Source organism: Lissotriton vulgaris, chromosome 2_1 (genome assembly GCF_964263255.1).
Source record: "Lissotriton vulgaris chromosome 2_1, aLisVul1.2, whole genome shotgun sequence".
In the NCBI taxonomy this organism is placed as follows: Eukaryota; Metazoa; Chordata; class Amphibia; order Caudata; family Salamandridae; genus Lissotriton; species Lissotriton vulgaris.
The window spans coordinates 1,145,605,821-1,145,619,615 of NC_141687.1; the positions used below are offsets into that span (position 1 = coordinate 1,145,605,821).

Consider the following 13,795-nt stretch of genomic DNA (forward strand, 5'->3'; position numbering starts at 1 on the left):
GCATACACTCTCATGGCCTAGTTTTTTAAAATTATTTTAATCATTGAGTGCTGTAGTCAAATGCTACTTCTTATTTCCGAGTGATATGTGAATTGAAATGATTTAGCTGAATTATTAAGTAAAAATCATTATGCTGGTAAAGTAAATTAAAAAGGCTTTCCATTAATTTCTTAATAGAGATCGCTTTAAACTCAACAACGTTGTTTCTATCGATATAGTTATTAAAGTTCAAGCCATGGTTGCATAATATTTCAGTTCCAGATTCTTCCGCACTGAGGGCAGAGGTCAGAATGGTGCAGTTTTGCCACATTCCAGCACAAGGGAGTCCAATGAAGGTCCATAAGAGTTGGATCCATGACAAAATTTCAGGATATCCAAATACCATAAATGTACTTACAAAGAATCTAAATTATTGCATCTAATTACATTTCGGTGGGGATCCTAAAAATCTGTTATGGAGTCGGCACTTCTCTACGACAATAGACACCTCTGCAGTGGCGTAACAATAGCCCCCGCAGCCCCTGCAGTGCAGGGGGGCCGCTGAGCACCAGGGAACTCCCTCCAACACTGTACACAGGCGCAGGGCCTCTGGCCTGGGATCTCCTGACTGGGTCCAGAGTCTCCATGTACTTTGCAGGGGGGACTCCTTAAGTTTTGTTACACCACTGCACCTCGGGTGGATAAGGTGGCGAGGCCTAAGCAGGCTGAAGACAGTATGCGAACAAGGACGTGCCGAAAATACGTTATGTTATGCATATTTGTAGAGTGCACTAATCCCCTGAGAGGGTATCCAGACACGATGTTCAAGTTTTTGTGGTGGCTGCGGCTTTGCACAGATATACGCAAACAATCACGCTACGATTGTCTAGGCTCCTAGTGTAATGTGCAGCCACCTCCGCTCTGCTGAGTGACTGTGATTAGCTGCCCCTGGTGATTTAATGCAAGCGTGTCTCAGGCTGGTGAAATACACCTTTAATACATGCTGGGAGTGCTGACAGGCGAGAGTTATGCCTGGTGATATGTGGGATGGGGCGTGAGCATATATTGTAGGTTTGGTGTCGGTGATTGCTGCGCGCCTGTACGCTCAGCCCCAGCCAACAGTGTATGCACTACAAGCCATTCCTACAGGGGCAGCTCCTTGGACACTGCGCTGATGCAGCGCTGAGAGAAGATCAGCGGCTTGTCTGAGGAAGACAGGGAGAGAAGGGGAGAATGGAGAGTGGAGAGAAGAAAGCAGGAAACATCTAGTAATAGGGCAGAGAGGAGAAAAGAAACAAAGCAGGAGGGAGAAAAGGGGCATAGGGAGCAGATGAGAGAAGAGGGACTGGGTGAAATGGCATAGAAAGGGGGCGCAGGCAAGAGAGTGTGTAAAGACCGGGGAACCAGGGGGAGTGGACAAGACAAGCTTCGGCAAAGCCAATAGGTCTTGCTTTAAAAGGCAGCGCTATTGGAATTTCCCATCTTTTTGGAGAGAGCTTGAGAGAGGGCAGTGAAAAAAACAGGGTGGGAGAGTAAAGAAACACATGCGCACTCAGACTGCTGGTTACTAAAAAGAAAGGCTGTGAGGTATACAGTGGAAGGATTCAACTCACCCAATCAGAACACAGTCAACCCTTAATGCTAGCAGGCAGACAGAAGATTAGGGAAAAATACGAAATCAAGACAGCACAACATGAGATAGACCACAAAAGCATCCAATCACAAGCAAAAGTTTGACCCAAGTCCCACTCCAATCACATGTTATGCACTGAATATAATAGATCTGCCTGGTCACACTCAAAAGCTTTCCTAACCAAGACCTTAAAAGGGGAAAGTAAAGAGCAGATGTGTGGCAGTTATTCACTTTTAATGAATTGACTAATGACAAAATGTGAATCTTCATAATGATGTGGAAGACGGGAATGGAGAATGGAATGTGCTTTCAATGGTAAAAATGTGTACTACTAGGTAGGCTGTGGTGTCACAGGAATGTGTCCACGGTTTAGTGGCGGCTGGTGAGATTTGAAAGTGGTGAGGCGTAAAATAATTATTGCACTGCAGCGAGCATAGCGAGCGAGCTCGAACAACCTACGGAGGGTTTGGGGCGATTGTCCCCCGAGAACATTTTGAAAAAAAGAGTGAACAAATGGTGCATTTTCAAGCAAATTTGAGAAAGCAGGAAGGTTAATAAAGCAATTGCTAATTGCCTTGCTTTTTCCCTGTCAAGCAGCATCACACCCCTGTACATCTCCCTTCTATATTCATTTCCTTGGCATGTCCCTGTCAAACACCAGCACAACCTTGTATGTCTCTTCTATGTTCATCGCCTTGCTATATCTCTCTGTTCTGTTCATTGCCTTGCTATTGCCCTGACAAGCAGCAGCACAGCCCTGTACATCTCTCTTCTATGTTCATTGCCTTTCTAGGTCCCTGTCATGCAGCAGCACAGCCCTGTACATCTCTCTTCTGTGTTCATCTGCATGCCGCCTTGTAGCATATGTTTGCTATCCCATCCCGCGATGCCTGCACTGTTTTGCTGTCCCTTCTTACCATGCTAATATATACGTATCCAGAACTTCATAATACTAAACACAGTAAAGGCATTTCATTTATGACTCTCTAGCATTAATAAGTGTGACCCATCTTAGGGCAAGAGGGGTCCTTTTCTCTTTCTTGCAATAAATCCATGGCACCCTTGCTACGACTCAAGAATACTCAAGATAAGCCACTGAGAGCTTTTTTACTTTACACAATATTGGTTGTGGCTTCCATTTTACTGTGCACTGCATACTGTTGAGAGTGCTTGACAGTTGCTATTGACTCCTTTCTATGACTACATGTTAAGTATCTGAAACCACCACATTGATGAAAGTCAAGCAAGGCAAATCCTGTCTGTGAGTGTTGAACTCTGTTGGGAGATACCTGTGTATGGCTGACAGTGCTGTTTGATAAAACTTTATAATACAATTAAGCACAGCATTTTCTTCGAATGTTCAGTAAAATAGCATTAAAACAATATTAAGCATGCCTGCAGGATTCTGTGGGAATGTAAATATCCATAAATATGGCTGCACAGATGTATTTTTCATTTTTGGATTTATTTTAAAAATGAAAAAAGTACGATCTGATTTTCACCTTGTGCAGTTTTCTCAATTCTGTGGATGAGATGAAGTGATTGCAATTGTCTGGCTTTTACCACCCCACAGCCCCTGACCTTTCCATGTGTTGTTTTTCAGCAGCGTGTATTTTAAAGCACAATTACAGAATAACTGCTGGGAGTGGGTCAGACATGGTGCATACGGATTCCTTCATTTAACAATGCACTTAGTCTGACAGTATTACCAGAGTCACACCTGACTGTTGAGTGAACTGAGTACAAATTCAAAATGTACTTGCAACACAACTACTGTATATCTTATTAAATAAAGTAAGCCTTAGACTTCCTGCATAAGACAGAATCAGAACTGAAATGCCTCCAGGTGCCCTCATTTTTTTAAACCTATTTGTAAGCCTAATATGGGCATGTTTAAAGTTATACTCTCATTACGTCTCATTTTCAACCACACTCTCCCCACCCTTTCTTGCAAACTCCAATATATCGGGTTCCAGGCTGCTGTCAATCAGACAAGACAAGGATACTCTGGCCTGCAACTAACTGGACACGGAAAGCGTGCTGCGAGATTACAATAGTGGTAGATGCGCAGTACACAAATTAGATGAAATTGCAATGCAAAGTAATGAAATAGGAAGATTCATGACAAATATCAGAATGCAATGTACAGTTAGTTAAAAATCCAGGGCAAGCTGAAGGAGTCACCCCTAAGACTGGGCCACTCAGCAGTCATAGTGGAACAAGCACTTAAGACCCATTTCCAAGATGCAGAAGCAGCAGAGCCATAGCATAGGTGTACGGTTAAATACGTGCACTATCTGGAATTAAAGGGCGTCTTTCCAGCTCTGTTGCTACTGCCTTATTAAAAATGTAGGGAGGATGCACACTAGAGGGGAGTCCTTGGAAGAAGTAATAATAGTTTGGTACCTGGCAATCGATGGCTCTGCCTGGCTTGACAACTGCAGTACCCTGAGAAAGTGCTGTAAAGCACAGAGGGCGTGTCTGGGTGGAGTGGGGGTCAGGTGTACTGTTTGAACATGCTGGCTAGTGGCTACATCCCTGGAGGAGTGTGGCAGCGGGCGGTGTGGGCTTGAGGGTTGTGTCTGGGTGTGTTTATCTTGGTGTAAAATACTATGAGTTCTGACTGTCCACAGGTTTAATAAGTGCATTTTGCCATGTTTGTCATAAACTGCATGTCCTGAACCCTGTCCAGGACGAATGCTATAAAGTGGCAGAATCTGTAAAGGAGTACATTGTTCCTTGTTTAACTCTGTACGGACTGTGCCAGGTTCTACCCTCGATGAGAGGCACGTTGGGCCAAGTTTCACTTTGAACAGCAAAGACGATCAGCCTGGAGGGTGCATCCTGCCATCTTTAATCTTTAACCTCTGCAGTTCACTCTGTTCTTTGACCACGGGGTGCACTGTGTCACGTCACAGTGGCTGCCACTCGCTGGCATGGGGCTGCACTTCCGAGAGACTAGGTGATGTCATATAGGTTCTTTAGGGCGCCCTTTACCTACGGTGCCAAAGTACTGCAAAATGTCAGAATGTGATGCCGAAATGTGATTGTTAAGAGGATGGCGAGACTCCAGCAGGCCTCAAGCCCCGAGAATCCTTGCCCCATGCCTTGAAAGTTCTGTGGTGAATGGGTGCACACACCACTGCTTAGCTCTCCTGAGCCCTGTCCCAGTGTATAATTCACATCAGGTCATGAGCTCTGCCCCAGACGGGGTCTAGGACGTGACTGCATTCCCTCCGCACTTGAAGAATTATGCCTGCAACATGTGCTATCACTTTTGGACCTCGAAACTGGTCTCGGGCAAGCTGTAAAGTTTAGGTTACATGGGGGTGGGTCGCGCAGGGAGGTGGGGGTTTAATTTAATAAATAAAATTAAAATGAAACACCAGGAATCTTCTCAGGTCCCGCATTGCATTGCATCTCCTCTCTATACAGGACAGGAAGCAGGCAGCCTCCCTCCCTCCCCTAAGCCAATCACAATGTTGCAATGGCAGCGTTCAGATTGGTGTGGTGCATGTGCAAGGCGCCCTAGCCGGGAGCCTAATCGGAGGCCCTTTTCTCTATGTAGGCTGGCCTACATAGAGAAAAGGGAGAGTGTGCATGACTGCTTTGGCCGGCCCAAGGCCGACCAAAGCAGTCAGTGCCCAAACCATTGGGCTAGCCCACTACCCACCTTCCCTGAAGCGGGACCGCCCTCCCACAACCAGGCACTCCAGGCACTTCTGCTTTCAGTGCGAGAAGCAGAAACATAAAATGGTAGTTTTACCATTTAATGTTTCTGCCTTCTTGCACTGCGAGAAAGCAGTGGGGCGACGCCCCCACGTTCCATTGGGGGAGTCGCCACGGTCATAAGGACACCACTGCTAGGTTTATAGAACAGAGGGTGTGATAGCAAAGTCAAGAGAACCCCTTTTTGAACCTGACCTTGAATGGCACTAAGTGAGCGACCGTTGGTAGTAACCTCCCAATCATTTGATTGAATCCCTGAGAGAATTCTGAAGAGTGTGGGCAAATCCATCCATCTATCCATCCACCCACCCATCCACTAAAGCTGGGGTTCATCATCAAGGTAGACGTGCAGAATAAAATCGACAGTGTGAGAACAACCAGTTGCTGGGTTTGCTAGATGAACCTGTCGGTCGTTGCCAGTGTTTCAATATATCCAAGCCCACTGGATTTATACAATTGTGCAGCACTGCGATCTTCGCACATTTGGCGCGTGTGACATATAATTAGGGCCACTGGAATTATGCGGCAGATGAAGGACCTATCAATCGACAGGGTTGAGTAAATTATGCTGTAAAAATATGTAAATTATGCAGCATAATGCAACACGTTTCGTGATAGTACTTCATTATTTTGTCATTTCCAAACTTGTTAACACTGTCTGGCCAAAAAAATGTTAGCTAGTCAACCTTTTCGAAGGGCCTTCACTGTAAGGCAACATGTGTCACTGTATTTTTAGTAACTTTTGAACCAATTGAGCTGGAAACACAATTTGTTTGGGTTAAAATCTGCAGATTATGCCACAGATGATGGATTATGTGGCAAATGCTTCAAATCTACAACTATGCAAAAATCACCATGACTGCACAATCACATAATTCCAGTTGCCCTGCATATTATCCATCATCTGCCGCAAAATTTGCAGATTTAAAAAAAAAAAGAGTAAAAATAATGAAGTACATTCACAAAATGTGCCGTATTATACTGCATAATTTACCTTTTCTTGCCACATAATTTACTAAAAACCTGCTAGCAATGTTGTCCCCCCCTGCTACATAATTTCAGTGGCCCCAAGTACAATGAAAAGAAACATTACTGATACTGTGCACACAACACAGTGCCATTTCAAAGATTTCTATCGATGATTTTAACCCAAAATCAAGCAAGACTTGAGGCAGAGGAAGGCCCAATTTAAAATTCGATTGTTTGAAGCATAATTCACGAGAAGGGACACCTCTTAAACAAGGTCAGCAATCACAGACATGTTGCACTTTGGTTGTGCAATAGAGATAACCATGACAATTATACCATTCCTTACGCAGTGTATCTTTATGTTGCCCAGTGGTGTAACACCAAGGATGGGACACCCGCTTCCCCCCAGCAGACTGTGACGAGGAACCCCTGACTCTCCCGTGACTCACTGATATAATTGGCTTTGGGCTGAATGTGAGCTCCCTCAAGCACTGCCCCTCACCCCCGCACCAGAGGGGCTGCAGGTAGCTGTGTCAAGCTCTTACTGTTGCCAGGTGGGTATTGTTGCATCGTCAATGTGGTGGTCTCCAGTACTGGGATGTTTTAGAAAACCCTTGTGTTCTGTACAAGACTTTACTGCAGTGGGAGGCTGGCCACATTCCATCCGCCTGCAAAGGCTAACCACCACAAACACATACAATCCTTTGTGCACTGCTTCCGGTCAGGACCCGGACACGACCGCTGCGGGAGGCGGGCGAAGCAGCGGTTGCTAGGGGTTTCTTTACATCCTCTCCCATCACTTGGCGGTGACACACGGCATTGCCTTCTCACAGGCGCGTCACTCCAGGCGGTGCCAGCAGGCCCACGCCGCTGCCAGCATCGTGCCAACGCCACGTAGGCCCTAATCCCTGGTAAATCCTGGGGCGCTTCAGAAAACACCGAAACATCAATGGACGGGGCCCCGGCTCCCTACCACCACCAACTTCAGAAGCTCCTGCCCCCTCCCACCGTGGGAAGACTCCCAGTAATAAGCGTGCAGGAGCAGCGGCATTCCTTCCCACGGGGATTTCTGAGGCGGGCCCCCCACAAAGGCCCACCGAGCCTCTGCGCCTTTCTTCCCACAACAAGGCTCTGCTTGCTAAAAACAGAAGCAGGAGGAGGAACCGTCGGGCGGCCAGCCGCTGTCAACGCGACGCTGCTCCGGTCGCTCTAATTGTGCGCGTCGCCTCTCCCCCGGTTTGTTGGTTTGTAAACAAGCTCCGAGGCTGGGACCCGGGCGCCCACCTAAGAGCGCGAGGCAGAAGTATACATGCTAATGCGTACATGAGGGGCCATGTGCACCGGTTATACCCGGTGTTCACCACCTGTTCCGGTTTTCAGAGATAGTAGACTGAACGCAGAGGGAGGCACGTTTTCACGTGTTTAGCAGCCCTTATGAAAAAGCAATTTAATCAATGCACTCGATACGTTATATACACGTTTCTTTTCATTCCCTTTAGTTCTTCCTCAGTTTCTGCTCTTTTTGTATTGGTGCGCACTGCCAATTATGTCAGTCTGTGCCCCTCAGTTGATGAAGCATTGTAGTCCTACGTCTATGTTTATGGATTTCCCCAGCTTTTAGATTTGTTACATCTGGCCACTCTGTTTTGCAAGCACGCAGAACTCACCAGCAACTCTTCTAGGGCGCCTTACTACATCGGTACATTAACCAATGCCAGTACTTCCCAGCTTACTTTTGAGCCAGGGATACAGCCAGGTGAAGATGCTGCTGAAACGCTACTTATTCAGAGATTTACATGGACAGAGGCTCAGGTAGGGTTCACTATGTCGACTCTTTTATAATAAGAATAATAACTCTTTCACCTCCTAGTCACCGAGTCTCCATCACTTCACTATTGGAGTGGCCAAAACTTTCTATGTCACATAGGCTGGTGTGTGTGAACATTTTCAACCCATTACATGTTTTGCGATGTTTAGGGTTTTCACCTTTCATGAAGGTTGTAAAGTTTCAATTTTTACCATCTACAGTGCAAAGTTTCTCTGGCATTAAACAATAATTGTCTATGTACAGTGAGATCATTTTTCATTTCAATGAATACTGCCATGTTGGAAAAGGTGTAAAGAATTTCCTCTGCCAATTTACCTTTTGAAAAGTTTCGTATACATTTTGCTACTGCCAAGAAAAACAATAGTACCTGGTTTCTGCAAGGTATATTTTATACAGAAACATTTTGTTAGCGTTAATAAAAATGATATGTGTGACATACATTATTGCAAATGTCACAATCGCCAAGAATTTATAGCAAAGTGTAAACTATTAATTAGCAAAGTAGCAGCATTTTTCATAGAACTTCGTGAAGGTCGCAAAAAAGTAACCTCTGCACAGATGTCTGTTAAAATGTCGACCATCTACCTAATTTCTGCGCCTAGTACCTGGCCATGGACACTTCCTTTGGATAATAATGCAACATTTTTGAAAAATTACACAAAATGATACAAAATGCTAATCTGGCATTTAGTGCTATATTTTAGCTAAAAAAATATAAGTGCTGTAAATCACAGCAGCTCCCACACTGTTCGTTCATGTTGTTCCCTTGCATCCACAATAGGAATTTTACCTAAACAGACTTGAAATTATGCGACGTGGCAGAATTTTGTGTAATTTCGGAATTTTTGTGTCACGAGTAACACATAATGCCAATTATGCGATACACGCCTGAGTAATGAAAATCTTGCCTAGGTCTAATTTTCACTCACTGCTTAGGGAACAATCTTATCAGCGATAGCCCTGATGATTCTAAAGTCATACTTTTCAAAATCCCATGCTAACGTCCTGAGTTTACAGGTGACGATGGTGCACTAGGTGTATGCAATTTCAAGACATGCTACCTGTCTCCATTTAGAAGTTATGCTGGATGGAAATTAGGCTTAACATTTTTTTTATTAGGCAAGTGTAATCTTATTTTTGCTCAGGTTTTATCTAAGGTACACATGTTTGAGCAGAAAATGTTTTGTGCCATTGCTGCATTTGTTGCTTGTACGACATTCTTCGCTTGAATTTAGAAACTATAAGGAAAGTACAGTGATCAGGTATCTGACATGACTTTGGAATGTGAGGGGTACTTACTTCCTTTACAATTTTCACATGGGTAAACACTAACGTGCATTTTATATAGCAAGAATACTTTCATGAAAAGTGTGCATTTCCACAAGAAAAAAAAAAGTGATTTCTGCCTGGGCCTAATGGAAGTCACAGTCTCTGTTGTGGAGTGTTTTCACAAATATGTCCATTGCTCTAAAGCAGAAACTGGCCTTGTCCACACTCAGAAAAGTAATGAAATTAAGAAAAAGTAAGAAATGTTGTAAAGTGATGATACGCTTTGGTGGTCTCATTTTAGATTCAATGTTTGAGCTTTTCAAAGTGAGTCGCTTCTCTGTTTCTTGTAGGTTTCCAACTGTAGAGCATTGTCACTTATCGGCAGGATACTTAGTGAGTGGCAACAGTGTATGGAGGCTGCCATCGCACATTTAATTAAAATAACTTTATAAGGGTAGGGGTCATTTATCTACGTTTAGCATAAGAAAAGCACCATAAGAGTAGCTTCTCCATTTCCCTGGCCATGAACTGTCTTGGGTGGTCAATCGAAAGCACATATGCTTTATAATAACAACCTATATACGTCTTCGAAGATTCAAGGGCATACATAGATTTATGTAGAAGAGGGACTTTCTCATTTCCCTCTCTTCCTACACACCCTGTTAGTCACACAATATATTGTTTAATAATAACATGCTGAGGAGCCCGCCATTGAAGATGTTACTGCATTGCACTCTAGAACAGTAGGATGTTCATTGCCTTTAACCTCCATCTTTGGAGTGACCTAGTTTGAGGTTGCAACATCGTAGAGCGACAGACTCTACAGCTGAGATGTTGACAATGACTATGACATTCATGTAGGAACTCTACACAGGTGTCTCTAGCCTGCTTTCCTCTATGATTCAATGCTAGAACTTTTTATCAACTAAGTAAGTTCTTCATGTTGGTCATTCTACTGTCATTGAGTACTGTAGGTCATTCCTAGGCCGTTTCCTCACGAGAGCTGTGAGGAAAGGAGTAATATTTCGGTCGGTGGAATGCTTCAATAGGATGCCTATTAGAAGCATTGATACAGCTTTTCCAGGTGAATGTAGCTTCTTGATCTCTCACTCTAGCTCTCTAGATATTTAACATCAGCACCAAAACGCCTCAAGTAGAGAGGAGCCCATTGAGTGTTTTCAAATGCTATGTTATGCATGTTTTATTTACCACATGTCTGCCAATTATAAAGCACCTTAGTGTTTTTCTATGCAAGCAAAAAAGGTCTGTAGTTCTAGGCTTGCCAATAGAGGGTAACCCTTCTGCGGCTGTCCATGAATAGACAGTGCCCAATGTAGTAAGAAATGTGTTGTGCTCTGCAGTTGTGTGACAAGAGAGAGGTCTGAGTGGTTCTTTGAGACCTGGTCAAACCTAGGAGAGGTGTTGTGAGAGGTATTAGTGTGATGGCGCAGCTCTCTTCACCCTCCGCCTAACCTGTGTTGGCGTTGTCAGTTTGTGTGTGGGGTCTTCTGCTGCAAGGAGCAGAGCTGCATTGTATTCGGTGTCGATGGAGTGTGCATGTGAGGGTGTGTGGTATATTGGGTTGATTGCTTAAGCAGATGTCAATAACATGCTGCTGATTGGTGATAAGTGTAACCCTTGAACAGCAGATTTAAGTTTTTGTCAAGGTTTGCAAAACATATGAGTATCTCAGTAGTTAGGGTTTGCTCAGGTCAGCATTTCCCTGTTCCACCCCGGTAACCTCCCTCCAGTGCTTAATTTGAGCCTGTGGTTTGCTTTCCAGCGCTGGCACCAGCACTTAATTGACCGGAATTGATGACAATCTGCCACATGGTAGAGATGTTTTTTAAATGTAGAGATTAGTGCAACAGTAGCTGCTTACTGGTTCAATGTACAGTAAAATTGACTAATACCTTCCCCCAAACTATTTTTATAACTTTAAGGGCCTGCAGTATTCTGGATTTTCACACTTGTAGGAGTGTGCTGGTTAGTAGTTGTGCAGGTGGAGGGGGCAATGGGTGGTTACAGCTGCAATAGCCTCCTAACAAGTGCCCTGGTACTTTTTTTTTTTTTTTTTTACAAATTAAGCACTGCCTTTGCCCCTTTCCTCTGTGTCCTTCTCTAGCTTGCTATCACAGGTCTCCCTTTTCAGACGTATGCGGATTTCCTAAAATACTTGTGAGATTTGTATATCACAGAGAAAACCAGTTATTTGGCCTCTTGGTACAGTACTTTATTGTCAGAAGACTGAAGTCGGTGACTGTGGATGTATCCAGAGAATGCCAACCTTCCCTGGGCCCTGACCCGTGTGGGTGATGTGACTGGAAGATGAGGGTTTTCCAGACAGTCATATTTTGTGGAGTAGAGCAAGATCTTGAGACCCTTCAACCTAACCTGAGTGAGTAAATAATCACTGAGCGCTGCTCTGATCTCCTGGTTCTTTACCTAACCCGCGTGAGTTATGGTAGCATTATCATGTAGGGGCTCACCTATGGCAGATATAGGATAGGTATAGGCATTATGCAGTTTTATTTTAAAATAATCTGTTATTTATTTGCAATGCTGTAGATGCTTCTAGAATATACATTTGATGTCAAGGCTTGATGTTCAAAAACACAGAACAGGTATAGCATAGACAGTACCGGCATAAGACTTTTAGCATCGTAAGAAGTGCAGCAATAGTGAAGGTTTCACTTTCCCAAATCACAAGTGCAACAGTGCAACTTGTGCTCAATCAAACCTGTAACAGCACAGACAGATGTAGTGCAAGCTTTCCCCCCAATTACTCTGAACAAAGGTGGGAGAGTAATAATGGCTGTTTCACCAGGAAGGTACCTCATCCCGTACAGGGACGGGGCAGCCGCTCAATGACAGAAGCAGGGAGGATGGTGGGCTGGCTATGCACTTACAAAGTGTGCATGTCCCTTTGGCAGGCCATCTTGCGATGGTCAGCACACATGCGCACTTTGAAACCTCTAATGCAGCTGTCTTAAGACTGTCAGGTTAGAGTAAGTGCAGGCCTCAGGGTTTCAGGGAAGCGCCGAGTGAGGCTGATCTGTCCAATCAGGGCACTGCTCTCACAGCATGAGAGCATCACCAGGATTGGTGCCCACACTGCAGCATCCAGTTCAGAAAAGGTCCAGAGCTGAAGATGTCGGAGGGCGTCAGCGGCTCAGGTAAGTTAAAAAATATATATATTTGCATAAGTGCACACCCACTCCCCCGTAGATGCCAGCCGCCAATGAGAGACTAGGGAGCTAACAAATTAACAGGGAGATCCGAGCCAGTCTCGAATCAAGGTTGTGGTTTGGATTTAAGACCCCTTGCACTAGCCAAGCCTTGAAAATAGTTGTCACTTAAATCATGCAACAGGCATCATGAAAAAATACAATACAGATGATTCAAAACTACAAAGAGTGCCTTTTTTTAACATGCAGAAGGATTTCTCTTTGTTTTATCAGATGACATCGCTGCATCGAGAGGTAATTATTAAAAGTGATCGTTTTTACACATTAACTTAGACACATTCTTGCTAGCTCCTCGCCCTGACAATTCCAGTGATGAATTAGGGGGCAAGTCACTTGTCATCTGTACCCTAAATGTGGACTAGGCTGTTTTATACATGGAACAAAATTATACTTCATTATATCAAACACAAGGGTGTTTAACCATGCACATGCCGAACCTTTGAATATGAAGGTGCCCTCATAGCTAATAATGAAGAAAAAGGAGGCGCTAGTTTGTCCAACTAGCAAGATCGAGCTTTGTCACTATAAAAACGCTGCAACAAATTTTCCCTCATTTGGGATTTCCACACAAGGGCCAAGCTACCATCTCCCTTGTGTTGTCCAAACTCGATTACGCCAATAGCCTCTACCACTGATCACCTTTAACGACCATGAAAAGACTACAATGGATTCAGAACTCTGCTGCCAGACTACTCTTGCATATCAAACCGCGAGACTACATCTCACCTGCCTTGAAAGCCCTGCATTGGTTACCGGTTGCCAGAAGATCCATGTTCAAGCTACTTTGTATCACCCACAAAGCAATACATGGAATGGGACCACCCTTCCTCAGGAATAAAGTCACCAAACACATTCAACAAAGGAACCTACGCTCTAAAGGGGCATCTCGTCTCAAAATCCCAAGATATAAGAAAAAACCCTTGGGTGGCACATCCTTCTCTGTTCAAGCAGCCAAACTATGGAACTCTTTACCCCCCAACATAAGATCCACCGACAACCACCTTATCTTCAGAAAACTACTCAAGAATGGGCTCTTCCCCACATAAGCAACATTAGCTAACAGAAATTTACAGCATATTCCTCTGTATGTAAGCATTTATTTTCACTATAGATATGTACCTATCGTTGTGTATTGCTTTG

The 13,795-nt window shown here is 44.2% G+C and overlaps 1 protein-coding gene across 2 annotated transcripts in view; it reads right to left on the reverse strand.

The window, feature by feature from the left end:
- The window catches only part of NKAIN1 (sodium/potassium transporting ATPase interacting 1), a 495,005-nt gene that overhangs the window by 432,368 nt on the left and 48,842 nt on the right, over positions 1-13,795 (reverse strand). Inside the window, exon 1 of one of the 2 annotated variants that reach the window (XM_086956849.1) lies at positions 6,760-6,825. The exons of the other annotated variant lie outside the window; for it this stretch is intronic. The gene's annotated coding sequence lies outside the window, so the exon portion shown is untranslated. Of the gene's footprint in view, positions 1-6,759; positions 6,826-13,795 lie in introns of those variants that run through there. 2 annotated transcript variants of the gene reach the window in all.